The sequence below is a fragment of the Polypterus senegalus genome, chromosome 2 (assembly GCF_016835505.1).
Source record: "Polypterus senegalus isolate Bchr_013 chromosome 2, ASM1683550v1, whole genome shotgun sequence".
Lineage (NCBI taxonomy): Eukaryota > Metazoa > Chordata > Cladistia > Polypteriformes > Polypteridae > Polypterus > Polypterus senegalus.
The window spans coordinates 47,277,396-47,304,924 of record NC_053155.1 but is presented as its reverse complement, the minus strand read 5'-3'; the positions used below and the strand labels follow the sequence as shown (position 1 = coordinate 47,304,924).

General features: G+C 43.9%; 1 long non-coding RNA gene across 1 annotated transcript; it reads left to right on the top strand.

The window, feature by feature from the left end:
• Positions 1–1,272: 1,272 nt before the first annotated feature.
• On the top strand, positions 1,273–26,984 carry LOC120524205. Its single transcript, XR_005632766.1, has 3 exons — positions 1,273–1,513; positions 3,525–3,582; positions 26,727–26,984. It is a non-coding gene; the product is annotated as an uncharacterized LOC120524205 (long non-coding RNA).
• Positions 26,985–27,529: the final 545 nt, after the last annotated feature.

The window sequence follows — 27,529 nt, the reverse complement described above, 5'->3', positions numbered from 1 at the left end:
ATCTTAATAATAATAAATATAATATAATAAAACAAAGCAATGCCATAAATTAAATTGTTCAGATGGATTAGGACAGGGAAGTAGCCCCCCCAAAAGCACCCTATAATGGCCCTGATGATCTCCAGCACATCTGCACGCTCAAACTACACAATGTACTGGGAAATGTGTTGTCCATGCAGGGTTAGACTTTCACTGCTCCTTCAATACAATGGTGTGACGGTCACGGCCACGGTCCTTTGCCAGCAGGGAGGCCAATATACCAGAAGGACCAGGGGAGCAGATGTGCACAAGACACTGTCTCCCCCAGAGTGCTAGAGGGCAGCCCCTCACTGGGTTGCTGTGGCTCCACAGATTCTTGCAGGGCGCTCTGGAAGTTGGAGTTTGCTGCAGCCCTGTTGGGTCCTACTTTGGGATTCCACCACACCTGGGAGCACTTTCAGATAATGCTGATGAGCCACCTGATGTACTCCCAGGTGCAGCATAAAGGGAGACGTCTCACTTCACTCATAGAACCAGAGTCAGGAGGAAGAGGGACGAAGCTTGCCAGTCAGTGGAGGACTGGAGGAGGCAGAAAGGAGAGAAAAAAGAAAAGAAAGTGATGTGTGCTATTTATGGTACTGTGCTGTAGGGGGAACAAAAGAAAAGTGGAAAGTAGAACATGTGTGTTGCAAAGACTTGTGCCAAGAGTCTGTCTGTGTCAGAGATGGGCGGCTGGTGAACCTCCTGATGGCCACAATGGTGTTGATCACCAAAATTCATCGAAGTGTTTGTTGCAGCAAATATTCTGTGTTCACAGTTGACCTAAAACAATTTGCTCTGCAGTTGCTGTAGAGAGATGTTGGGAGCCTGTTCTGAGAGCATTGTCGCACCCACCACATGAAGAACCATCTGGATTGTGACCCGAGTGCTTCAGGTAACACCTCAGCATCACACTGAAACAGTGTGAGGTATTTGACAGTTGCTGGAGTGCCAATCCTGCCACCAAACTCCAAGTTGTCCCTGTAAGTTTGAGAACCTGCATGCAGGGCTGGATGCAGATTAATGTCACACACAGGACAAAGCAACTGCAGAGAACTGTAACAGCCATGCAAACAGATAACAATCTGCAAGAAAGAGGCCAGCTACTTTTAGACATGCATACTGTAAGATCGCTGCCCAATCTGCTTCATGCATACTGTATGTCATAACCCGAACCGTACTCGAGCCAAGCTTGCAGTATTTTCAATTGAATTCAGTATTATGAATACTGCCACCAGATATATAAGACTGATTCCTGTGTGCTCACCATGCAGCAACAAGGCTAATAATGCTAAAAGAACGAGTCAAAATAAACCTTAAAAAGTCAGAAAAAATAAGGGGACTACTACAACTTATAAGGCAATTCTTTGTACAGGGATGAAGAAAAAAGTGTGAAGCACCTGTACAGATACATGAGAATCAACAAAGACATTCTAGCAGTGTCCAGAGCTTCAACTTCAAACAATGGAACAAGCAAGTCCCACGCTGCAGCAAGGTACGGCCAATGTATGTCCCAAGATTGTGAAAGCAATTATAAATATTTTATTAACTTATTGCGAATTTGTGGCCATTATATTGTATTTTGTTTGTGCTTTTTGTTCCGTCTGCATCTTTTGTCATTTGCCTGCCTATGGAAAAGTCATGTAATATAAAGCTGCACTGGAATCATCGGGTAGAAAGGTCCTTTCATCGCATTGATCCACCTAGCACTGACTGAGCTGTAGAATGGCCAGTAGACGGGAAGTGGCTTTTAGCCAAGGTGTTCAGGACTCTGACTGTGTCTCACTCCATTTCTACAATCTGGCTGTGGTTCAACAATTAGCTGATGGACAGATATTGTTGTTTTTCATTTTATTAATGAGTTTCTACTTTTTTATGCATTTGAACAAATCTGTATCCTCATATATAACAGTTCTGTATTTAGTAAGTCGTATAATCTATTCTTGCATTTTGCCTTGAAAGTTGTTGCGGTGCCACTGTGCAAGAAGGTGGCCATGACAGATTGGCCATCTAACTCTGTGAAGAGGATCGCTTGTGATCTGTTTTGTGTGTCATATTTACCCCATTTTTTGACACCCATTGTACACCCAAAATACCAGAAAGGGGGTCTCTCTCTGAATTGCCTTTCTCCAGATTTCTTTCCTGTTTTCCCTAAAAAAGTTTTATTTTTGTTGTATTTTCTTGTCTTCTTTTGGAATCAAGGCTGGGGGTCTGTCAATAAACAGCGCATGTTAAAGCACATTGAGGCATTCCTTGTGTGATTTTGCGTTATACAAGAAATAAATTGTTGTTTGAGAGCATTGCTACGTCACAACTCAGATCACATTTCTGGCCACAATAGTTGGCCCAGCATAGTTGGCAGACACTTCACTAGCCCTCATCAGCATTTAAAACACCACTACAACATTATAATCCACTCAAAGCTGGTTCAGTTTCTCCTTCCCCATTGACTGCACTGCATTTCACAGAGTTTGGTGAAGTTCCCAAGCATTTCTGTAATTTTGTCAAACTCTAATTGAAGCCAACTAAACGGGGTACAGTCATCACTAGTGACACACCATCCTGTGTTTTGGCAAGGGTAGAAAAATGGCAGAGCTGCGGGGGAAAAATTGAAAACAAGTCAGAGGATGAATCGTAGGCCAAGAAACAAGAACTGCCAAAACCAGGAAAGCAAGCAAGGCTAAGAAATGTTTAAACTGAAAACAGGGTTAAAAATCAAAGTTGCAAAACACTTGTAAGTTTGTAGTTAAATAATTAAAAACCTCAGACACTTTAGATAGTACCATAATTAGTCAAGCTTAGAATAGATTAAAAAGCCAGTTTAAATATCGTCACATATTTATGCTATGTAGATAGCAGTTGCCATTACTTTGCAACCCGCTATTCATGTCCTTGCACAAAATTGAGGTGTTGATAACAAAATGAAAATGGCAAAGTGGTAAAATAAGAATAAATGATAACTCATGCCAAAACACTAATCCATAACAAAAATAACTGAATAATTCAAATCTTAATATTCAAAAATATAGAAAAAGTTCAAAGAATGAAATCAGAAAATATCACAGAAATCATCCATCCATCCATTATCCAACCCACTATATCCTAACTACAGGGTCACGGGGGGTCTACTGGAGCCAATCCCAGTCAAAACAGGGCACAAGGCAGGAAACAAACCCCGGGCAGGGCGCCAACCCACCGCAGTCACAGAAATCAGGAAAAGTATATACAAGCATAAATTCACAACACCATTGGTGGAACACCAGTCTGTAACCATCCTCCTCTACAGCAAAACTTGTTGTGTCACAACATCTGACATACTTTCTGTGTGTGGTTTGCATGATCCTCCACTTGTCAAGGATCACCGTTGGATGAACTGATTTCTTATTTCTTATTAAAAACTCCATGGGCCATTTTGGGCAATGCTATGCCAACATTGTACAATGACATGGCCTTGTCTTAATCAATGAATGGGCATCTAACTTATCAACCTATGCTTTGTATTTCAGGAAAATAAGGGCTAGAAGTTCATTCTCTTCTGGAAGTTGAGCTGCTTAACAAGACAAAGTAAGCCTTGCAGTCGATATTGTATGAAAGTTTATTTGATCCTGTTTTTAATTAAATCTGAGATCACCCTAATAAATCACATGCTTTAACCATTAGAGATATACCTCTGGGGCACAGAGTGAGCTCATTGTGAAATCTGGCTGCATGACATCATCTATTCATATATTTATCTCTGACTTTCCTGGAGGAGGGCTGGGTTCCCTTCTTTTCAGCACCTCTTTTTGCCACTGCAGATTTGTGCTATGTAGATATCAGTTGCACCACGCGCAGGGCATAGCGTACCTTAGTTCCATCTGGCAACCACTTTGGCAGAATAAAAAATGTAAATTTCGCAAGCTGTGGCAAACCTTTTAGTTATTGCGCTTTGTGCTCAAACAGTTTACACAGCAAGTTCAAAGAGTTCTTTGTGGTCATTTTGACATATATGAAAAAGACTATAATTAAGTCCAGCTGTGATCAAATATTTTAATGCATTTGTCCCTTGATGCTTTAGTATTTGCATGAGGGCTTTCTTCTCTGTGCTTGGTTGAGGCAGATGCAGCAGGTATCTCTGTTTCTTTCAAGGTGAAAATAAAGAAATGTAATACAAATGCAATCACTGGAAGACTATATCATATCGAGAAGAGGCTGGTAGGAAGAACCCACTCATCTTAAGAGCAAACTGTGCAATAAGAAAGATCAAAAATGATAGAGATGACCCAGATATGACAAACCCCAAATGAAGAGTCTAGCACTACCCGTCTCACAAGGCAGCACCTGTCCAGGCAAAGTCTGAGATTCAGGAGTTGAGCCTTCTTCAAGGCCACTGAGGTTTAAATGCCAAACAATAATCCCCATAATTAAGAGGTTGAGGAATTAATCTGCTGGGATTGGCAGTGGAGGCTAACAGGTCTGTGCAGCGGTTTGTATGGGTACCATGAGAAAGAACAGTAAACAGAATTGACTAAAAGCTATTAGCAACTGATCAGGTAAATATTAAAAGGGAGAACCACTGTGAAGAAAATCAAACACAAAGATGCAGCAGCAGCAGCAAAGACTCTCTTGCTGGGAATGAAGGTGGTGACCTTTAGCTCTGTAGACATGTTTTATTGCTTTTTCAAAAAGGGTCACCACCACAGCAGCAGTGCCATATTTTCATACTCTTACTGTTTTATATGCTGTCAAATCACAGTATGACGCATAACATACAGAGCTAATAGAAAGTATTTAACCCTTTGAAATTTTCAACATTTTATTGTTATTACAACATTAAACCACAAGGGATTTAATTTAGCTTTTTTGAATTTGCTCAACAGAAAAAGACACTTTAATGTCAAAGCAGATATCTACAAAGTGGTCTAAATTAATTACAAATATAAAACACAAATTATTTGATCAAATAAATATTCACCCCATTAATATGACACAGCTAAATCATCGTTGATACAGACAATAGAAGGCCACTGAATTAGTTCAGTGGAGATCACCTGTCTGCAGTTTTATTTGAATGCACCTTATCTGGAAGGTCCATCTTGTGGTGAAACATTAAGGTGGCCTAATGAACACAATGAAGACAGAAGAACACACCAAGCAAGTCCATGTAAATATGATTCAAAAGCATAAGTCAAAGGATGGAGACAAGAAAATATTCAAGGACTCCATTTTTGTCCACTTAAATCAATCATTGAGAAACTGAAACGGTATGGCACAGCTGGAAATCTGCATAGAGCAGGCCGTCCATAAAAAAACAACTGATCATGCAAGGAGACCACTAGTGAGATAGGCCACCAAGAAACCAGTGAGAACTCTGAAGAAGTTACAAGCTACAGTGGGTAAGGTTGGAGAGACTGTATATAGAGGAAGCGTTGCTTTAGCAGTCATAGCTTTATGGGAGAGTGACAAAGTGAAAGCCACTATTTGAAAAATATTGAACACTGCAAGAAAAGAGTCTGAATTCTTGCATCAACTTCATATATGGACAGATACCTACTTAACACAACCAACAGGAACAAAGGGACAAAATTCCGAAGGAAACTGAGCTGAGGCCAGCACCCAAGGAGGTTAGGGGTTATGGCAATGGCATTTTTTTCATAGTCATTGGAGATCCTTTTTGGTCTTATTTTCCAAGACAGTTTAAGCAACCATTAAGTAATTTATTATTTGAGAAGTCTTTTTGTTTTCTGTGTCTCACATTTCTCATATTTTTGAACATTAGTGAAATGCCTTTTGACATTTGGCATTGTTTCTGCTTTAATTTGAGCTTCTGAACTTTTTTCAATGAATCTGATGATATTCTAAAATATTCACTCTGTAATCATGCTTGCTTTTAAATAATGAACCACTGTACGTATATATATTGTCACGCACGCGCGAGTAGGAGGCCGCGGATTGATTCGACAGCACCTGGGAAACCACTCGCCGCCAGGGAATGGTGGGGTATTAACTTTCTCCCTCTGCTTCCTCATAGGAAAAAAGACCGTCCTGCACCATAGGCATGGATGACCGCAGTGCGATACTTCCGCCCTTCCTCCGCCATCTTGCCCTGACGTCATCCTTCCCATCCTCCCTTGCGGTCCTTCCCGACATTCCTCCACTTCCGGCTCCTCCCCAATAAAATGGCCGCGACGCCAGGAGTCGGCGTCGCGCATTATGAACTGTTTAGTTTATGATTTTGACCTGTTTTTGTTTATCTGTACAATATACGGGGCCGGAAAAACCCCAACCCTTGCTACTGTCTCTCTCGGTCCTTTACAACTGGCGTAGTCGGCAGGATAAAGATCCCGGAATGACGGAGGGACAGGACCTGAACACCGTGCTGCAGGGAATGAACGCCCAGCTCCAGGCCCTGCAGCAAGCGCAAGCCGCTACCAACCGGGAGCTGGAGGCCACGAAGGCCAGGTTAGTGGAAGCCCAACGGGCGAGACCAGACCCGCCCAGGCAGCCGCCTCCTCCTATGGTACCGATGGGCCCTTCGGAGGACGTCGATGCCTACCTGGGCATGTTTGAGAGGACGGCCACCCGAGCGAGTGGCAGCGGTCCGAGTGGCGTCCATCTTGGCGCCATACCTAAAGGGACCAGCGCTGCGCCTATTATGACCTCCCTGAGGAGGAGGCCGCTAATTACGACCTCCTCAAGCCCGAGATATTGGCCCGCTACGGCATTAGCCCGGCCAGCAGGCGGCGAATGGCGGAACTGGGTCTTTGACCCGAAAACCGCTTCGCGCCCAGGCGTTGAGTTCTGGGGCAAGATGGGCGCTGGCTACGGCCAGAGAGCCCGACGGGCGGAAAGTCGTCGGCGGGTGGCCTGTGAAGGCCTGGTCAATGCAATGCCCAGTTCCCTCGCCCAGCAGGTCCGGGGCACGCCTATCAAAACATGTCGGGCCTCCTCGACGTCCTGGAGCGTCAGTTGGCGGTCCTCCGACTTGGGGGGTCAGAAAAGCCTGCTCGCGGGAACCGCAGGGACGGGCGGCCACCCGAGCCCCTCGACGCTGCAGAAGCGCCAGCCAGAGCCAAAGAGAGGCGGGTCCGCCGCTGTTTCAAGTGTGGCGAGACCGGCCACCTGCTGCCAAACTGCCCCATCACATCGCCCGGAGCCTATGGACTGCAGCTGGACATCAGCGGAGAGGTATTGTACCCGCCGCATCCCTTGGCGAGTCGAATCACGGGAGTGGTGTTGCTAAATGGGCACGCCGTGGTGGCTTTGTTTGATTCCGGCAGCAACATTACCATTGTTGCTCGCCGTTTCGTCTTACCGCAACAGTGGTTAAAGCAACATTTGTTGGTTACCTGTGTACATGGGGGGACTAGGTCATATCGTTCCGCTCACTGCTATCTTACCTGGAAGGGGGACCAATCAAATGGCGGTCGCTGTGTTACCTGACCCCCTTCCCAGTGATCCTGGGACAAGACTGGTCTAAAAGAATCAGCGGTAAGCCATTCGCGCTCCGGGGCCTCGTTGGATCTTGTCATGAGGGGAAAAGGCAACCTCCCGCGGCCTCCACGCCGTGCACAAGGGCAGGCCCTATGGGCTGGTGTCTCGGGGACCTTTCCGTGGCTACGGACCTTGACCGGAAGATTCCGCGGAGAAGGGACTAGCCAGGAACTCTCCCGGCCCAGGCCCCAAGACCCTCTCGGCGCCTGGACCATCAATTTCGGTCCACGCCGCCTCCTTTAAGAGGGAGCAGTGGAATGATGACTCCCTGCGCTTTGCCGGAACGATTGTTCTGCCTAACAGCTCGACAGCGGACGGATCCACACCGCTGAACCCTTCTTTGTCCTTGAAAATGATCTGTTGTACCGGTGGCTACCCATGAGGGCGAGGTGCGGAAGTTGTTGCTAATTCAGCGTACCTTCCGGCGGGAGATATGCGAGTTGGCACATGCTCACCTCCTAGGCCCACCTCGGGCGAAAAACACTGGAGAGGATTAAGCCCGCTTTTACTGGCCTGGGATCAATGAGGAGGTCCGGCGGTTCTGTCAATCCTGTCCGAGTGCCAGCCCCGCTAGATTCCTAGTAGGGACCGTGCTTCTCTAGTCCCTATTCCCCTCGTGGACATCCCCTTTGAAAGGATAGGGTTCTATTTGGTGGGACCCTGGAGCCCTCAACCCGTGGCCACAAGTATATCCTAGTCATGGTGGACTATGCCACCCGGTACCCAGAGGCGGTTCCCCTGCGCTCGCTAATACTAAAAGCATCGCGGGAACTGGTTAACTTGTTTTCACGCGTGGGCATACCCAAGGAGGTCCTCACGGACCAGGGTACGCCCTTCACTTCGGATACGTTCAAGGAGGTGGCCAAATTACTGCAGATAAAGCACCTGAAAGCGTCAGTCTATCACCCGCAAACTGGCGGGTTGGTCGAGCGATTTAATCAGACGCTTAAGCAGATGCTCCGCAAGGTAGTCAGCGGACGGCAGGAACTGGGACCAGCTCCTCCCGCTCGTGCTTTTTGCCTACCGGGAGGTACCCCAGGCCTCTACGGGCTTCTCCCCTTTGAATTACTATACGGGCGACAACCCCGGGGAATCCTCGACATCCTAAAAGAAGGCTGGGAGGCCGAGGCTCTTCCCTCCTCTAATATTTTGGAGTACGTAGCGCAACTGCGCGACCGACTCACAAAGATCAGGCCCCTCCTAAAAGAGCACGTGACTCGTGCGCAAGCAGCGCAGGCCGGTGTTACAACCGCAACTCCGTCCTCAGGGAGTTCGCCCGGGGACGAGTTATGGTGCTCGTCCCGACCTCCCACTTTCGAAGCTGCTCGCTCACTGGCAAGGGCCTTACGAGGTTAAGGAGAGAAAGGACTGCGTCGACTATTTGGTAAAACAGCCCAACCGTCGACCGAGTGAGAGGATCTATCATGTCAACCTGTTAAAGCCCTGGAAAGATAGAGAGGAGCTTCCCAGCTCCCGTAGGTCACTCTCCCTTTTCGCAAGCACAACTGCCCTTAACCTCGGTGAAGAGCTGACCCCCAAGCAGCGGCAGGAGTTAGCCCAAACACTCCGAGCCATCCCGAGGTAGTGAGCGAGTCACCCGGCGGACCGCTGATTGAGCACGATATAGTCACGGAGCCCGGGGTAATCGTCCGGGAGAGGCCCTACCGACTCCGGAGGCAAAACGCAGCGCAGAGGTCGAACTGGAGGTGAAACGTATGTTGGACATGGACATAATTGAAGAGAGCCATAGTCCCTGGTCCAGCCCTATTGTCCTCGTCTCCAAGCCAGGCGGCTCCTGGAGGTTCTGTAATGACTTTAGGCGTCTGAATCAGATCTCCAAGTTCGATGCCTACCCCATGCCCGCATTGGCGACCTCCTTGGCGGCTGGAGTGCGGCTCGATATCTGACTACCCTTGACATGACAAAGGGTATTGGCAAATTCCTTTAACGGCATCCGCAAAGGAGAAAACGGCCTTTAGCACCCCTAGCGGGCACTGGCAGTACAAGGTCCTCCCATTTGGGCTGCACGGGGCTCCGGCGACCTTCCAACGTCTGGTAGATAGAGTGCTGACGCCTCACCAGTCCTATAGTGCCGCCTACCTGGATGACGTTGTCATCTATTCCGGCACCTGGGAGGAGCATCTACTGCAGGTCGCAGCTGTCCTCCGAACACTGGCTAAAGCCGGCCTCCGCATAAACCCCGAGAAGTGTTTTTTTGGATTAAAGGAGGCCAAATATTTAGGCTACCTCGTGGGACAAGGACAGGTGCGGCCACAGAGCTCCAAAGTGAAAGACATCTTAGAATGGCCCCGTCCGAGTACCAAGAAACAGGTGCAGGCTTTCTTGGGGCTTGCGGTTACTACCGCCGGTTTGTTCCCGTTTCTCGAAGAGCAGCACCCTTGACTGACCTGACAAAAGGCTCCCTATACGTGGTGTGGACCGGCAAAGCAGAACACGCGTTCAGTGACCTAAAGAAGGCCCTAACGTCGGCACCTGTGTTACGGACGCCCGATTTTGGGCTCCGTTTATTCTCCAGACCGGCGCCGGACACAGGCCTGGGTGCCGTGCTGAGCCAAAGCGTCGATGGTGTCGAGCACCCTGTGATGTACCTTAGCCGGAAACTGATGGACCGGGAGACCCGGTGCGCGGCAGTGGAGAGGGAGGCCTTGGCCATTAAGTGGGCAGTGACCCACCTCCGGTACTACCTGCTGGGTCGCGAGTTCGCTCTGGTGACTGATCACGCTGCACTTCAGTGGATGTCCCTGCACAAAGAGTCGAATCCGCGGGTCACCAGGTGGTTCCTGGACTTACAGCCGTATAAGTTCACTGTCACTTATCGGCGGGGACCCCTTCAGGCCAATGCCGATGCCCTCTCTCGTATTCACGACCTCTCGGTTAGGTCCGCCCGACCTGGCGGTCCTGGGCTAAGGGGGATCGTGTCACGCGCTGCGAGTAGGAGGCAGCGGATTGATTCGACAGCACCTGGGAAACCACTCGCCGCCAGGGAATGGTGGGGTATTAACTTTCTCCCTCTGCTTCCTCATAGGAAAAAGACCGCCCTGCACCATAGGCATGGATGACCGCAGTGCGATACTTCCGCCCTTCCTCCGCCATCTTGCCCTGGCGTCATCCTTCCCATCCTCCCTTGCGGTCCTTCCCGACATTCCTCCACTTCCGGCTCCTCCCCAATAAAATGGCGCGGCGCCAGGAGTCGGCGTCGCGCATATGAACTGTTTAGTTTATGATTTTGACCTGTTTTTTGTTTATCTGTACAATATACGGGGCCGGAAAAACCCCAACCCTTGCTACTGTCTCTCTCGGTCCTTTACAATATATATATATAAAATAATAATTCTTTGCATTTATATAGCGCTTTTCTCACTACTCAAAGTGCTCAGCAATTGCAGGTTAAGGGCCTTGCTTAAGGGCCCAAGAGAGCAGAGTCTATTTTGGTATTTACAGGATTCGAACCGGCAACCTTCTGATTGCCAGTGCAGATCCCTAGCCTCAGAGCCACCACTCCACCTATATATATATATATATATACATGCAAAGTATAGGGCGGCATGGTGGCGCAGTGGTAGCGCTGCTGCCTCGCAGTTAGGAGACCCGGGTTTGCTTTCCGGGTCCTCCCTGCGTGGAGTTTGTATGTTCTCCCGTGTCTGCGTGGGTTTCCTCCGGCGCCCAGTTTCCTCCCACAATCCAAAGACATGCAGGTTAGGTGGATTGGCAATTCTAAATTGGCCCTAGTGTGTGCTTGGTGTGTGGGTGTGTTTGTGTGTGTCCTGCGGTGGGTTGGCACCCTGCCCAGGATTGGTTCGTGCCCTGTGTTGGCTGGGATTGGCTCCAGCAGACCCCCGTGACCCTGTATTCGGATTCAGCGGATTAGAAAATGGATGGATGGATGGATACAAAGTATATATATACACAGTATATACTCAGCAAAAAAAGAAACGTCCTCTGACTTTCAACTATTTTTACTTTCAGTAAACTTAATGTGTAAATATTTGTATGAACACTAAAAGAGTCAACACCATAAGACATAAACTAAAAATGTTTCACAATGTGTCCCTGAATGAAGGGAGGCTCAAAATCAAAAGTACCAGTCAGTATCTGGTGTGGCCACCAGCTGCTTGAAGTACTGCAGTGCATCTCCTCCTCATGGACTGGACCAGATTTGTCAGTTCTTGCTGTGAGATGTTACCCCACTCTTCCACCAAGGCACCTGCAAGTTCCTGGACTTTTCTGGGGGGAATGGCCCTAGCCCTCACCCTGCGATCCAACAGGTCCCAGACGTGCTCAATGGGATTGAGATCTGGGCTCTTCCACTCCGAGGATGATCAGCTGTCCTTCCTATCTCCCTGTAGCGCTGTCTTAGGCGTCTCTCAGTGCGGACATGGCAATTTATTGCCCATGCCACATCAGCAGTCCTCATGCCTCCCTGCAACATGCCTAATGCACGTTCACGCAGATGAGCAGGGACCCTGGGCATCTTTCTTTGGGTGTTTTTCACAGTCGGTAGACAAGTCTCTTTAGTGTCCTGCATTTTTAGAACTGTGACCTTAAATGCCTACTTTCTGTAAGCTGTTAAGGTCTTAACGACCATTCCACAGGTGCATGTTAATTAATTGATTATGGTTAATTGAACATGCATGGAAAACATTGTTTAAACCCTTTACAATGAAGATCTGTAAAGTTATTTGGATTTTTAAAACATTATTGTTGAAATACACAGTCCTGAAAAAGGGACGTTTCTTTTTTTGCTGAGTACAGTATTTATATATATAGAGAGAGAGGGGGATATGAATAGTAATAGTAGTAATTTGAATCTCCAGTGTGTAGAGTATATTGACATTTTTATTTGCTTTTTCAACCATAATACACCATGTTGTCACTCTCCATGTCATAATGAATTCAACGGTATAATCAGTTTATGTCATTGATTCACTTGCAATTACCATGACGTTATTTCATTTTTACCATGAGCAGCAATCTTCTTGGTATCCAGAGCAGACACATTTAATTTCAGTTCACTTACTGATTCAGTGGACTAATAAGTAATGTTGCTTGAAGATTTTGTCCTCTCAAACTCAATCAGTTAAGTTTGCCGTGGTTTGTTCATCCTGTATAATTAATTGTATTATAAAAGTCAATTCCCAAGAGCAGGACGTAAGCTGGTTTAGTGTAAGCTTATAGAGACATACTAGGAAACTTTACCTCGTATTTACCTATTTGGTTAATGTTTCAGTACAATAGGGCAGAGTTTTGGCCCTGAGGCTAGGAATCTGCACCGGCAATTGGAAAGTCGCTGATTCGAATCCTGTAACCGCCAGAAGTGATTGTACTCCATTGGGTCCTTGAGCAAGGCCTTTAACCTGCAATTGCTTCTTCTTGGGTATGATGTTAATCTCCATCCAGCCCTGAAAGTAGGTCATCCTAATTGCAAGGAAAACTTGGGGGTTGATGGCAGGATTGGCACTCCAACTAGTGTAAATAAAACCTCACACTGTTTCAGTGTGCTGCTGACGTGTCACCTGCTTGCGCTTGGGTGTCAATCCAGGTGGTTCGTTGTGTGGCAATACGCTATGAGCACATACTCCCAACTTCTCATTATACTGATCTCAGATCTTTAACATTTGTCACACATGTACATCAGAGAATCACCTTCTAGGTATGCAATACTACTCCGGGGTGAGGGGGAGCGCTGTCGCTAATTTCTTTTAACCTCCACAATGCAGAGACGACACCCAGTGAGGGCAATTGATCCTGAGAAGCTCCGCCCCTTCTAGTCGGGATAATATGAAATTGGATGTCCCCAAAAAGAAGCATAACATTTTGGACTTATATCAGATTTATGGCATATTTGACCACAATTGCCTGTTTTTGGTTCTTAACGCTATTGTGTGCCTTTTTGTTTTTAAGTATTCTCTGGCTATAATAAACAGAGTGGTCCTGTTGGTACACCAACTTACTTTTGGACTTACTTTCAGGTCTGTTACTTGTCCAAACACTGTAAAAGGCAGCCTACAGATAACCATCTTGAGAAAGTGTAAGTGAATGTTAAACACCACAGTTGGAAATGGTATGGTAGCACATTACAAAAGTAAACACTTAATTAGGCTTTTATTGTGAACTTACTGCCACATAAAACATCACACATTAAAACCAAAATGTGCCATATGAAGTTTTATGAGGTAAATAAATGCCTATAATTGGTCAAACTTTTGAACAAATACTTTAATTATGCTTTTATGCTGTGATTATTATTGATTTCTCGGTGCATTATTGTTACCGAAGACATCATCGAGTAGTACCAAACTGTAGCTCATAATGTCTTGCATGCTAATTAAACATCCAAAACTGTAATCTTTTAAAGCATTGATTGAAAAATTTGGCTTTTACAGTATTCACACCCCTTCAGTTTTATTCACAGTTTGTTATGTTAAACTAATTTATTTTTCCCTCATCAAACCCAATCAATACCCCAGAATGACAAAGCAAGAATAATTTAGTCTGTACGTCAGTATATCCTAACACAGGGTCACAGGGTATGCTGGAGCCAATCCCAGCCAGCACATTGCGCAAGGCAGGAACAAACCCTGGGCAGGGCGCCACCCTACAGCAGAAGCGAGAATAAGGTTTCAGAATTTTTTAAAAATTAATTAAAAATATAAATCTGAAATATCATACTGATACAAGCATTCAGACTCTTTACTCAGTATGTACTGTAGTTGAAGCACTTTTGGCAACAATTATGGCCTGAAATTTTCCTGGGTATGACGCAACAATTTTCAAAACACCTGAATTTGGGGATCTTCTGCCATTCTCTGCAGATCCTCTCAAGCTCTGTCAGGTTGAATGAAGAGAGTCTGTGAACAGCTGTTTTCTGGTCTCTCCAGAGACATTCAATTGGGCTCAAGTCTGGGCCCTGGCAGGATCACTCAAGGACCTTCACAGAGCTACTCCTAAGCCACTCCTGTGTTGTCTTTGCTTTGTGTTAAGGGTCATTGTCCCGTTGAAAGAGATCCCCAGTCTGAGGTCCATAACACTCTGGAGCAGATTTTCATTAAGGTGTCTCTGTATTTTGCTCCTTCAGCTTTTCCTCAATCCCAACTAGTCTCTCAGTCCCTGCTGCAGAAAAAAATAACCACATATCATGATGTTGGCACCACCATGCTTTACCATTGAAATGACATTGCAAAGGTGATAAACAGGGCCTGGTTTCCTCTAGACGTGATGCTTGGAACTGAGACCAGACAGTTCAGTTTTTATTTCATCAGATCACAGAATCTTGTTTCTCATAGTCTGAGAGTCCATTAGGTGCCTTTTTGCAAACTCCAGTTGGGCTTTCATGTCTCATCTGGTTACTCTGCAATGAAGCCCAGATTAGTGGAGAATTGCAGTGAAGGATATCCTTCTGGAGGTTTTCCCATTTCCACACAGGTTCTCTGGAGTTCAACCAGAGTGACCATCAATTTCTTCATTGTCTCTCTTACCATGGCCTTTCTCCCATGATTTCTCAGTTTGGCTGGGCAGCCAGCTGTTGGCAGAGTTGGGTAGTTCCAAACTTTTTTGATTTAAAAACTATTGTGGTCGCTGTGCACTTGGGAACCTTCAATGTTGCATAATTTTTCTGTAGCCTTCTCCAGACCTGTGCCTCAACACAAACCCTGTCTCTAAGCATTGAAGGTAATTCCTTCAAACACATGGCTTGCTTTTTGCTCTGATACAGACTGACAGACCTTATTTAGACAGGCGTGTATCTTTCCCGATCATGTCCAGTCATTTGAATTGCCCACAAATGTGGATTCTAAATAAGATTTCAATGATGATCAATAGCATGGTATACACCTGAGCCAGATTTCAAATGTCATAGCAAAAGGTCAGAATAATACTGACAATGTGATATTTCAGGTTTTTCATGTTTAATAAACTGGCAATCATTTCTAAAATCTTGTTTTCTTATTGTCACTCTGTGGCACTGAATGTTGTTTGATTAGGGATAAAATGAATTTTAAAACTTTTAGCTTAACAATGTGTGAAAAAAATGAAGAGATACGAATACTTTCTGAATGTATGCTGTGCTTACTGTTGGGATTTGTCTACTTTGTTGATGCTTACAAAAAGGTCCTACCATATTTAACAAGGTAATTAGCCACATACAAGGATACAACAAAGTACCTAGAAATGCAGTCAGTATTACTAATTATTTCAATTGAAAAGAAATCATAGTTTAAAATACAATAGGAAAACAAAACCTCTGGGTAACCTGAATACTGGGGATAATTTAGCACCTTTAAGACCACATTCCTCATGTCATGCAAATTTCCAACTGATCAAATCTTGCTGGTGACTCGGTTCATGCCTAGGTCTTCAAGCAATACTCAGCAACTACAGGAAATATTACTCAGCATTGCATTATACTCGTGCTTGCTTTCACAAATTTCCTTGCTCCTCCACATCGAGAGGAGACAGATGAGGTAGCTCGGGCATCTGATCAGGATGCCTCCAGGACACCTCCCTGGTGAGGTGTTCCGAGCACGTCCAACCGGGAGGAGGCCCCGGGGAAGACCCAGGACATGCTGGAGGGACTATGTCTCTCGGCTGGCCTGGGAAGGGCTTGGAATTCTCCTGGAAAAGCTAGAAGAAGTGGCCAGGGAGAGGGAAGTCTGGGCATCTCTGCTCAAGCTGCTGCCCCCGCGATCTGAACTCGGATAAGCGGAAGAGGATGGATGGATGGATGGATGGATGGATGGATGGCCTTGCTATGTGGCTCAGTGAGAAGGGCACTACAGTGGACCCTTGACTTACAAACTCAATTCGTTCGCGAGGGCTGGTTGTAACTCAAGTTGGTTGTAAGTCAAGACTATTTTTCCATTAAGAAATAATGGAAATACCCATAATGCGCTCCAAACCTCCCACAGCAACACTTACTTAACCTTTTCATAATAAAAAAGGGTTGTGTAATGTGCATAATTTACCAAAACGCCAATAATTTTTCTAATGTACTAAACAAAAAGTTATAAAAAGTGCCTAGCCTACCAGAAACAACAATTTCATACTGTACTCACCATGTAATTTGACATCTTTGGGCTGCAGGAAGGGAGGAGGAGGAGGAGAAAGAAACGGAAGGTGGTTATTGTTTAGAAGGAGCCTCCTTATGCAAATCTTTTGTTTGTAAAATTGTCGAGATGGTGGATTTCGACATGCTGTACATATTAGCGTGATTGGTCACGAATGCCACTCTCATATTTCCGTACAATTTCCTTCTTCGTTTCGTTTGTGATCGCTGTTTCTCAAGTTAATAATGACAGTAGTCGAGCACTTAGTTCAAAGCTGGCCGTGTTGTGAACTGCTGTAATAATACACTCCAAAGCAAGCCTGTGCTGACTCAGCCTGATGACATCATCATGTGCCACGCCAGCCTGCTAGCTAACATCCCTCAACAATCGCTTTCTTTACCTTCGTTACCTTCTCTTCCTTCCTTAGCAATTATGCATCTTGCTTGCCATGGTCTTAGTGAATTACAGTATATATACAGATAAATCACTGCACTGACCGAAATTATGTCCACAAATACATGTATCTGGACTCCGGCTGACGCTTACGAACGCTCTCGGCTGTCTGTTTACAATCGCACAAGCGGATACACATGACCGCATTCGGGTCGTAACGCAAGATGTTGGTGGTAAATCAAAACAAAAATTTTGGTCGTAAATCAAGTTGTTCGCATGTCCGGCCGGTCGTATATATCAAGGGTCGACTGTATATATAATTATATTCAATTGATTCAGAGCTTGGTTGGCATAAAGGGTAAAATACAGTGAAGCAAGACTTCAATTATGATGTGAGTAATAATGGAGTCATCCCAGTCCTGGACTATATAAATGTAAAGATTTATTATTAGACAATAAAGTAGTTTTGAAGCTTAGAGTCTCTGTAACTAAACAATGCAGCACACACCTCCATTGTCTTTGTCCTCTCAGTTATTATATCAGGCACATGATGTCTCTTTGCTATATGTGCATTAAACTCAATAGGGTTTACACTTGTTCCTAATATAAAATGGTGATTAAGAAATATATTTCCAAGCTAAATGTGTGCCCAGCTACCCATCAACCCTATGCTGGATAATTGGGTTAAGGAAAATGGATGGCTGGATGGATGTGAAACATTTCATTCATATCTGATTTTAATAATTAATCAAAATTAAATGTAATGGTTATAAAATACATACTCTTTCCTCAGACATTATATTTCTTATAACTCCTAATGTTTTCCTTTATATAAGAACTCATATTACTGAAAGATAATTCAGCACCACAAAACATTCTACACAGTTCAAAAACTAATCAAAGCATTTAAATAAATATACAAATATAGCCTATAGCAGTGTTTCTCAACCTCTCTAGTGTAGCAACCCACTTTTTTAATTGAAAGTCTCTTTGTGACCCACCAAGAAGGGGGCTCTTCTAGCTGAATCGAATGCCATCGTCAGAGCGGAGGCTGAGAGATCATTTATCTATCATTGGAGCAGTAACCTGCCACTTCCATTACAAACAACAGCAACTCCCACTGGCTGCATGCTGTGACCCACTGTTTGAGAAATAGCAGCCTATAGAGCTGGAGTAAAAATAAGGATTAAAATTGTAATGTACAGAAAAATACCAAGAAAATCCACTCTGTGTTTGCAGGAGTACTGCTTTTATGAATGTTATATTAATATGACAATTACCTGAATATTGAAGTCTTCACTTGTAAAATGAGAGAAAAAGCAGAATTAGCAATAGCTCATCCTCAAGCTAATCAAGTCAGGGAACTTGGAAAAGCTCTTAAAGACAACCATATTATTGTTATTAGCTAAATTCACTGCAAACAGATGGCAAGTTTAATCAGAGCCAGTTGTGTTTGATGCTGTGCTTGTTGTTCATTTTGAATTATTGCTCCACAATGGCCAAGATAAACATGTCTAAAAAAATATTGTAGCATTTCTCCATTTTTCTTCTCTCTCAGCGCCTCATCTGTCCAGGCTAAGAATGAGAAACACAACAGCAGCCAATGAGTGGTTTGATAAACAATATTATCCAGACAATGGCACCTTCTTCATACAGTCACTGTTCACCCTGCCTCCCTGTGACGTCTGTCAAGAGAGAACACAGAAAACTCTAGGGACAAACAGAGGGGCTTTAAGGCACCTCAAAGCGTGTTGTCTCTTTTTGTTTTTTAAGTAAGGATCAGCAGTCAGCTGGAATGAGCCACACTCAGGAAGAGAGATGAGACACCCAGAGCAATGACACCCTTGTCATATAAGTTCCCTGGAAAAAACACCAAGAACCATCCCCCTTCTGGGCACATGACCCAGAACACCTGGAAAAAAAAGGGGGAACTCTAAGGGGGTCCAGCAGTTCATTTTCTGCTATGGATAAGAGAACTCAGCCCTATGGAGTGTGAATGCAGTGGGCTGCAGCTCATAACAAAAAAAAACAAAACAGAGAAAACACTAAGAGGCAAGGGTTAGCAAAGCTCCAGTAGATTATTGTTGGCTCTAAAAGGGGTCTTGTAGACTAGTTTTGTTTTCCAAGGAGGCTATAAACTGAAAGTTTTATTTTATTATAGATTGGTAGTGGAGAAAGGCAGGCAGTGTGGTATAGTGGTTAAGGCTTTGGACTTCGAACACTGAGGCTGTGTGTCCATGCGCAGGTCACCTGACCTACCTGTGCTCCAATGGGAAAACCCAAAGAAAGGCAACCAATTGTATGATAAATGTTGTAAGCTGCCTTGGATAGAAGTGTCAACCAAACAAGTAAATGAGATTCTGTCTTTAGACAGAACAACCTCCAGCACTTACAATGCTGTAAATCAGTAGTAATAGTAATAGTAGTTGTAGTATTGTGACGTGTACAGAGTATAGTCAGACTTACTGCCTTTTTCAAGCAACATGCAACACATCACCACCACCCAGCACCAAGATAAACAAGTGTACAACATTTGCCCAACTGGACGCTGTCTGTGTGGATTGGTCTCCCCAGGTCTGTCTGAAGTTTTCACTAAGTATCCAATTTTCAAGCTTATCGTTTTATGTTACAGTTGTAAAATCCTTGTTATACTTTAACCCAGAATGATTAACTAAAGAAACTAAATAATGCTCTAATATTCAGAATTAGAATATTCAATTTCGATTTGTTTATTCACTTCCTTAATATCTTACATGAAATTTCAGGTTTACAGACAGATGGGTCTTAGCAAAACAACATCAGGGCAAAGCAGGACAGCATGAATCTTGGTTTCACAATTGACAAAGGATGACAGCATCTATTAACAAATACTGTACACACTTTTAATCAACTCTTACTTCACTCTGCACCCCAATATGCTTCAGACAAGAGTTGCATTCACTACAACAACTAAAGCAATCAGATACTAAATAGCCAAAAACCTAAGTAGCATGACTGGGAACTTGTTATTGTCTTGACCTTGACTATTGTCATAGAAGACAAAGGTTGGCTAGCATCCTAGCTGGAATGGATGGTTCCCTACCTGGCCGAAATGCCTTGGTAATGGAAGAGTGGAAAGACACCACCACCCGGGTAAATCTGCTCCTCCAGTCCAACAGGTGGCAGCAGCTCTCTAGTGGGTCTGCCATATACACACCCACAGGACTAAATGGTAATTGGAGATTCAGTGGTCTGGTGGAAGATGCAAGAGGGAGCTGTGAGGAGGAGGTTTCCTCCGTTTAGGAAGGTTCTACCTGACCTGGAAGTGCTTTGAGGATGAAATGTGGTAGCACTGGAAGTACTCCCCTGTCTGGTATAAAGGAAGCCACTCCTCTACTCTTGGTGCATCAAAGTAACCTGGAAGAGGATAAAGTTCAATAAGGAGAAGTGGAGAGAGAGAAGGAAAGAAGAAACAAAAACAGAAGTGAAGGGTTTAGTGTATTTAACAAAGAAACCTGTATAACAGAGGTATTTATACGATTAATTATTCAATTGCACCTGGTACCTGTGTTTGTATTGTTGTGTCTTTTGGTTTTAGGTGCTACAATGCCTCCTAATAGTCACACCATTTATTCTGAAAGTTTTATCTGTGTACTGATAGAATAGGCATCAGGCTTTCTAGAATTTTATATTAGACAATGATAAAAAGAGTAAGCAGTTTGAGCACAAAAAAGCCAAAGCCCACCCTACTGGTGCAGTTTGGATTTTAGCCCAAAATGTTGCCAAATATTTTATTATTCTGCCATTCCACTAATCTAATTGATCAGGATACATCAGCATACATCTGATGCACACAATATCAGATTCAAACAAACAATTATGATGAAGACAGGTCATGCCTTCACTGTAACATACATTTCTGCAATAAAGTCTATAATTTTAAAATAAGCAGCACAACTGAACCTTTAAAAATACAAAAACAAACAAATGCTGACATCTATGCTTAGTGAATCCATTAAGTCCATGCCACATACTGTTGCCATTGCAGTTACAGAGTTATAATGCAAATCTGTAAACCTCAGTAAATGCACAATTAATAACACGATGGCCTTCAAAGGTCAGAACTCGAGGGGGATTCTTGGAGTGGCTATGCCCCCCCTAAAAAGTTGTCTTCCCACCCCAACTATAATGCAAACTTGAGGTATTTGTGATGCTTGAATCACCTTTTGGACCCCAACCTCCACTCTGTGATCATGCAGCTCAAAAGGATGATGATCCCCTTCACACTCTCCTTGATCATAAACCTTAAAATGCCATGGTGGACTTTCCTTCCACATTTCAATCATGACTCTAACCACCAAAGAGGAACACCCCTGACTATTCGATCATGGACCACCTACCTAATCGTACTAAAACAGGTCCTGCTTACTTTTAAACTGTCAAAAGTCACCGTAGGAGTTCACTTTTTTCCATGACATTAATCGCCCATTTTGCCTGGAGTGTCAAAATGATGTCCTTTTCGGTTGATATGAACATAAAAGCCTCCAGATGATCTTGTGACAATGTAGTCCTGAGTCTATTTTTTATGAACTTCAGGGTGGAAAAAACTCCTTTCCCATTCTACCCGAGTAACTGGCACAGTCAGAATTAATGTGTAATTACATAATATACATCCATTAATAAGTTGCATTTGAGTAGAAAACGGTAACAACACAAAGTGCAGCTTCTGCATGATTGTATTAAATAAGATCAAGTTCTTGTCCACTCTGCATTTGCTTTTCAGCAGTTGTGCGAGTAATGTGAAGTTCCTTGAGAAGCCAAAGTAGACAGTTTAACTGTAAATTCTCAGTAGTGGTCCTGCTGTCAAATGGCACCAATCTTTTGCTTAGCTTTTCAAGTGTGGATGTGTTTTATCTGAGGACAATGTCCCATTTTTCAAAAAGTTTCAATTTAGACTATTGGTGACCACTAAGATTACATTGTGAATGTGAATTTTGTAAACTGTTTCTGCATCTGATAATGTCTGGTCATTATTGTATCCACCTGATTTTTTGTTTTGTCCGCCAAATGTGTCATCACCTGGGAAGGCACTACAAAAACTAGTCTGCCTAACCTTCTGCCTAAACTAAACTAAAACCTAAACTATTGCCTAACCTTCCTTTTCCAGTGATTTTGGGGCAGGACTGGTCAAATATTAAACGTAGTTTGGAAATAACCACTCCTGACAAGAAATTGGGCCTTAAAATGGATGGGGATTCCCTGGACTTGGCTGTCCCCACGCTGTGTAACCTCACAGAATACAGTGATGTCACCAACCAGAGTGACTGGGCAAACACCTTCGTGGCCGACCCAGAAGTGGAGGCACTCTTCACAGAGGTTGAGGAGGTCAAAGCCCCACCCCTTGAGGCTGATGAGGATCCCTTAATAACCTTACAGTTTCAGTTTAAACATACCCCCTCACCCTTTAAAAGGGAACAGTGGAATGATGATTCCCTAAATTCGCTAGAAATACAATAATATCAGTTGATGGGCAACCCACACAGAATCATATTTCACAAGTTCCCCACTTTGTATTAAAGAACGATCTGGTGTATCGAGTAGCAGAACATGAAAGAGAGGTGAGGTCACTGTTAGTGCCACAACTGTGAACTAGCACACACCCATCTCCTAGGTGCTCATCTAGGGGTTGATAAAACACTGGAGAGGATTAAACAAATTTTTCTGGCCATGAATAAATGAGGAAGTCCGTAGATTTTGTACATCCTGCCCAGAGTGTCAACTTTGTCAGATTCCCCGGAGGGACTGTGCTCCTCTTATTCCTCTTCCATTAATAGACATCCCATTTGAACAAATCGTCATCAATCTCGTTGGGCCCCTGGAACCCTCTGCGAATGGTCATAAGTGTGTACTTTTCATAGTTGATTATGCTACTCATTATCCAGAGGCCGTCCCGTCGCAAACGGCTAATTCAAAAACCATCACTCGGGAACTTGTAGGAAAGAGATGCCAGAGTAGGAATCCCTTAGGAAGTCCTTACAGTCCAGGGAACTTTTTTCACCTCAGAGACGTTGAGTGAGGTTGCCAAGTTACTCCAGATTAAGCATCTTAAAACATCTGTCTATCAACCTCCTACTGAAGGGTTGGTAGAAAGATTCAATCAGACTCTTAAACAGATGCTCCACAAGGTAGTTAATGAGGATGGGAGAAACTGGGATCAGTTAATTCCCATCATCCTTTTTGCATACCAGGAGGTACCACAAGCCTCGACAGGGTTTTCCCCTTTTGAATTATTATATGGGCGACAACCCTGAGGTATTTTGGATATACTAAAGGACGGGTTGGAAGATCCCATCTACTAATATATTGGAGTAAATCACACAGTTACGTGAAAGATTACAGGAGATCAGTCCTATACTAAAAGAACATATGGAAAAGGCTCAATCAGTGCTAGTCTGGAATTATAAGAAAAACACTGCCCTACGGGAGTTCCTCCAGGGATATCGAGAGATGTTACTCATACCCACTTCTCACTCCAAACTGTTGGCACATTGGCAAGGCCCATACGAGATTAAAGAGAGAAAAGGTCTCGTTGACTATTTGGTTAAGCAACCAAACCGTCGCCCGAGTGAGCGTATTTATCATGTCAAATTGTTGAAACTATGGAAGGAGAGGAAGACTGACCTCCACTCCTGTCAACCTCGCTCCCTTTTCTAGTTAAAACCATCTCTCAATCTCGGTCCCAATCTGACTCCCCAACAAAGACAGGAGCTGGAATCAGCTATCCTGTCTATCCCAGAAGTGGTTAGCAATTACCTGGCCTGACTTCAGTGATTAAGCATAACATTGTCACAGAACCGGAGGTGATCATCAGGGAACACCCCTATCACCTCCCAGAGGCAAAAAGGAATGAAGTAGAGCTAGAGATCAAATGAATGCTGGACCTAGCCATAATTGAAGAAAGCCACAGTCCCTGGTCCAGTCCAATCGTATTGGTCTCTAAGCCTGACGGGAGTTAGAGGTTCTGTAACGATTTTCGACAACTCAATCAGGTCTCTAGATTTCATACATACCCAATACCTTGAGTAGATGAACTCCTAAAGAGGCTTGGGAATGTCAAATACATAACTACATTTGACATGGTAAAGGGATACTGGCAAATTCCCTTAACAGAGCAAAGGAAAAAAGCACCCCTAGTGGACACTGGCAATAAACAGTTCTCTTAATTGGATTTCACAGGGTTCCAGCAACCTTCCAACGTCTGGTAGATAGAGTGCTAAAACCTCACAGTTCATATAGTGCTACCTACTTGAATGATGTAGTCATCTATTCTGGCACAAGGGAAGAACATGTGTTACAGGTCTATACAATTTTACTGACGCTAGCTAGAGCCGGACTACGTATCAATCCAAAGAAATGCTTCTTTGGTATGAATGAAACCACATATTTGGGCTACCTAGTGGGTAGGGGAGCCTTGACCAGTGTTCCAAAGTTGATGCCATTCTGAAGTGTCCCCGACTGATCACCAGGCAGCAGATACAAGCCTTTTTGGGATTAGCAAGCTACTACCGCCAGTTTGTACCTCGCTTCTCGGAAAGAGCTACACCCTTAAGTAATCGTACAAGGAAGAAGGCCCCTTTTAATGTGGTATGGGATAAAGAAGCTGAACTTGCATTTCGTGACTTAAAAGTGGCCCTTACTTCAGTACCTATATTAAGGACTCCTGATTTCTCTTCTCTCTTTATTCTCCTGACTGATGCTTCAGACACAAGTCTCAGTGTCATGCTTAGCCAAAGTATCAACAGTGGTGAACATCCCGTGATGTACCTAAGCTAGAAATTGCTAGACCAGGAGACCAGGCAGTGGTGTGAAAAACTATTTGCCCCCTTCCTGATTTCTTATTCTTTTGCATGTTTGTCACACAAAATGTTTCTGATCATCAAACACATTTAACCATTAGTCAAATATAACACAAGTAAACACAAAATGCAGTTTTTAAATGATGGTTTTTATTATTTAGGGAGAAAAAATCCAAACCTACATGGCCCTGTGTGAAAAAGTAATTGCCCCCTGAACCTAATAACTGGTTGGGCCACCCTTAGCAGCAATAACTGCAATCAAGCATTTGTGATAACTTGCAATTAGTCTTTTACAGCGCTCTGGAGGAATTTTGGCCCACTCATCTTTGCAGAATTGTTGTAATTCAGCTTTATTTGAGGGTTTTCTAGCATGAACCGCCTTTTTAAGGTCATGCCATAGCATCTCAATTGGATTCAGGTCAGGACTTTGACTAGGCCACTCCAAAGTCTTCATTTTTTTTCTTCAGCCATTCAGAGGTGGATTTGCTGGTGTGTTTTGGGTCATTGTCCTGTTGCAGCACCCAAGATCGCTTCAGCTTGAGTTGACGAACAGATGGCCAGACATTCCCCTTCAGGATTTTTTGGTAGACAGTAGAATTCATGGTTCCATCTATCAAAGCAAGCCTTCCAGGTCCTGAAACAGCAAAACAACCCCAGACCATCACACTACCACCACCATATTTTACTGTTGGTATGATGTTCTTTTTTGAAATGCTGTGTTCCTTTTACGCCAGATGTAACGGGACATTTGCCTTCCAAAAGTTCAACTTTTGTCTCATCAGTCCACAAGGTATTTTCCCAAAAGTCTTGGCAATCATTGAGATGTTTCTTAGCAAAATTGAGACGAGCCCTAATGTTCTTTTGCTTAACAGTGGTTTGCGTCTTGGAAATCTGCCATGCAGGCCGTTTTGCCCAGTCTCTTTCTTATGGTGGAGTCGTGAACACTGACCTTAATTGAGGCAAGTGAGGCCTGCAGTTCTTTAGACGTTGTCCTGGGGTCTTTTGTGACCTCTCGGATGAGTCATCTCTGCGCTCTTGGGGTAATTTTGGTTGGCCAGCCACTCCTGGGAAGGTTCACCATTGTTCCATGTTTTTGCCATTTGTGGATAATGGCTCTCACTGTGGTTCGCTGGAGTCCCAAAGCTTTAGGAATGGCTTTATAACCTTTACCAGACTGATAGATCTCAATTACTTCTGTTCTCATTTGTTCCTAAATTTCTTTGGATCTTGGCATGATGTCTAGCTTTTGAGGTGCTTTTGGTCTACTTCTCTGTGTCAGGCAGCTCCTATTTAAGTGATTTCTTGATTGAAACAGGTGTGGCAGTAATCAGGCCTGGGGGTGGCTACGGAAATTGAACTCAGGTGTGATACACCACAGTTAGGTTATTTTTTAACAAGGGGCAATTACTTTTTCACACAGGGCCATGTAGGTTTGGATTTTTTTTCTCCCTAAATAATAAAAACCATCATTTAAAAACTGCATTTTGTGTTTACTTGTATTATATTTGACTAATGGTTAAATGTGTTTGATGATCAGAAACATTTTGTGTGACAAACATGCAAAAGAATAAGAAATCAGGAAGGGGGCAAATAGTTTTTCACACCACTGAGGTATGTGGCGGTAGAAGGGAAGCCCTGTTGATCAAATGGGCCGTGACCCAACTGCAGTACTATCTTTTGGGACAAGAGTTCACTTTGGCTATGGATCATGCAGCACTTCAGTGGATGGCCGTACACAAGGAATCAAATCCTCGTATCCTGGTGCCCTTTTCCATGTTTTCGACCTCTCAGTTCGGGCCACCCAACCCGATTGGTCTGGGCCGATGGGGGGGTCGTGTCACACATGCGCAAATAGGGGACAGTGAAAGGCCTCTATGGGGTGCAAACAAACGAAAGATGGGGAACTGAACAGGGCACTAATGCTTTTTTCTCCTTTTGTCTACAGAAAGATGCAAGAATAAAAACACTCATACCGGATGTAAAGCTCCCATATCCACCTTCATGTCACGCAACATAAAAGACTTCTCTTCCGGCTCCATGGAACTATCTTACTTCTGGTTTCATCCCAATGACTTCAGTTCCATCCCTTTGCTTCTGACGTCATCTGCAGCTGCTACATTTGACCTCACATCCGTTATTGATGTCATTTCCTCCCTGTTAATTATAGTTCCTTGATCAACTCCATAAAAACGTAGTGAACCCATTTTGTTTTGTCAAATGGCTGTTTTATTCTACTTTGACCCTCATTTTGAACTACTGGATGCTACAGCCAGTATACGAGGAGTCTCCCAAACACTTAATCTGTGTCTTTGTGTTTCTCATTTATCACTTGATGTAAAAGTAGACAATCCAGCCCATTGACAGCTCAACACAAAAGGACATGTTTTAGGAAGTCCCAGAAAGTGGTTAAAGCATTTATTATTTTGTTTCAAGTTCTGTAATCATGATTATCCCTTGTTTCACAACACAGAGGTAAGAGCTAATTAACAAAAACTCTGCACAAACCAGAACCTTTGTACCTGCTTTGATATGTTCCAGTTAAGAACAACTGCACACACCAAGCTGCAAGTTTATTTGTGAGAACTAAAACCAATTTATTTTTATTTATGCACAAAGAAATTAAAGAGCATTCAACTTACGGACTCCTCTATTAAATTCACTATACAAGAACAAACGCACATTATTTTGAAATTTTAGAATTTGAAACACTGTAGACTATAACATGGTCAATTATGTTTATTCCAGCAC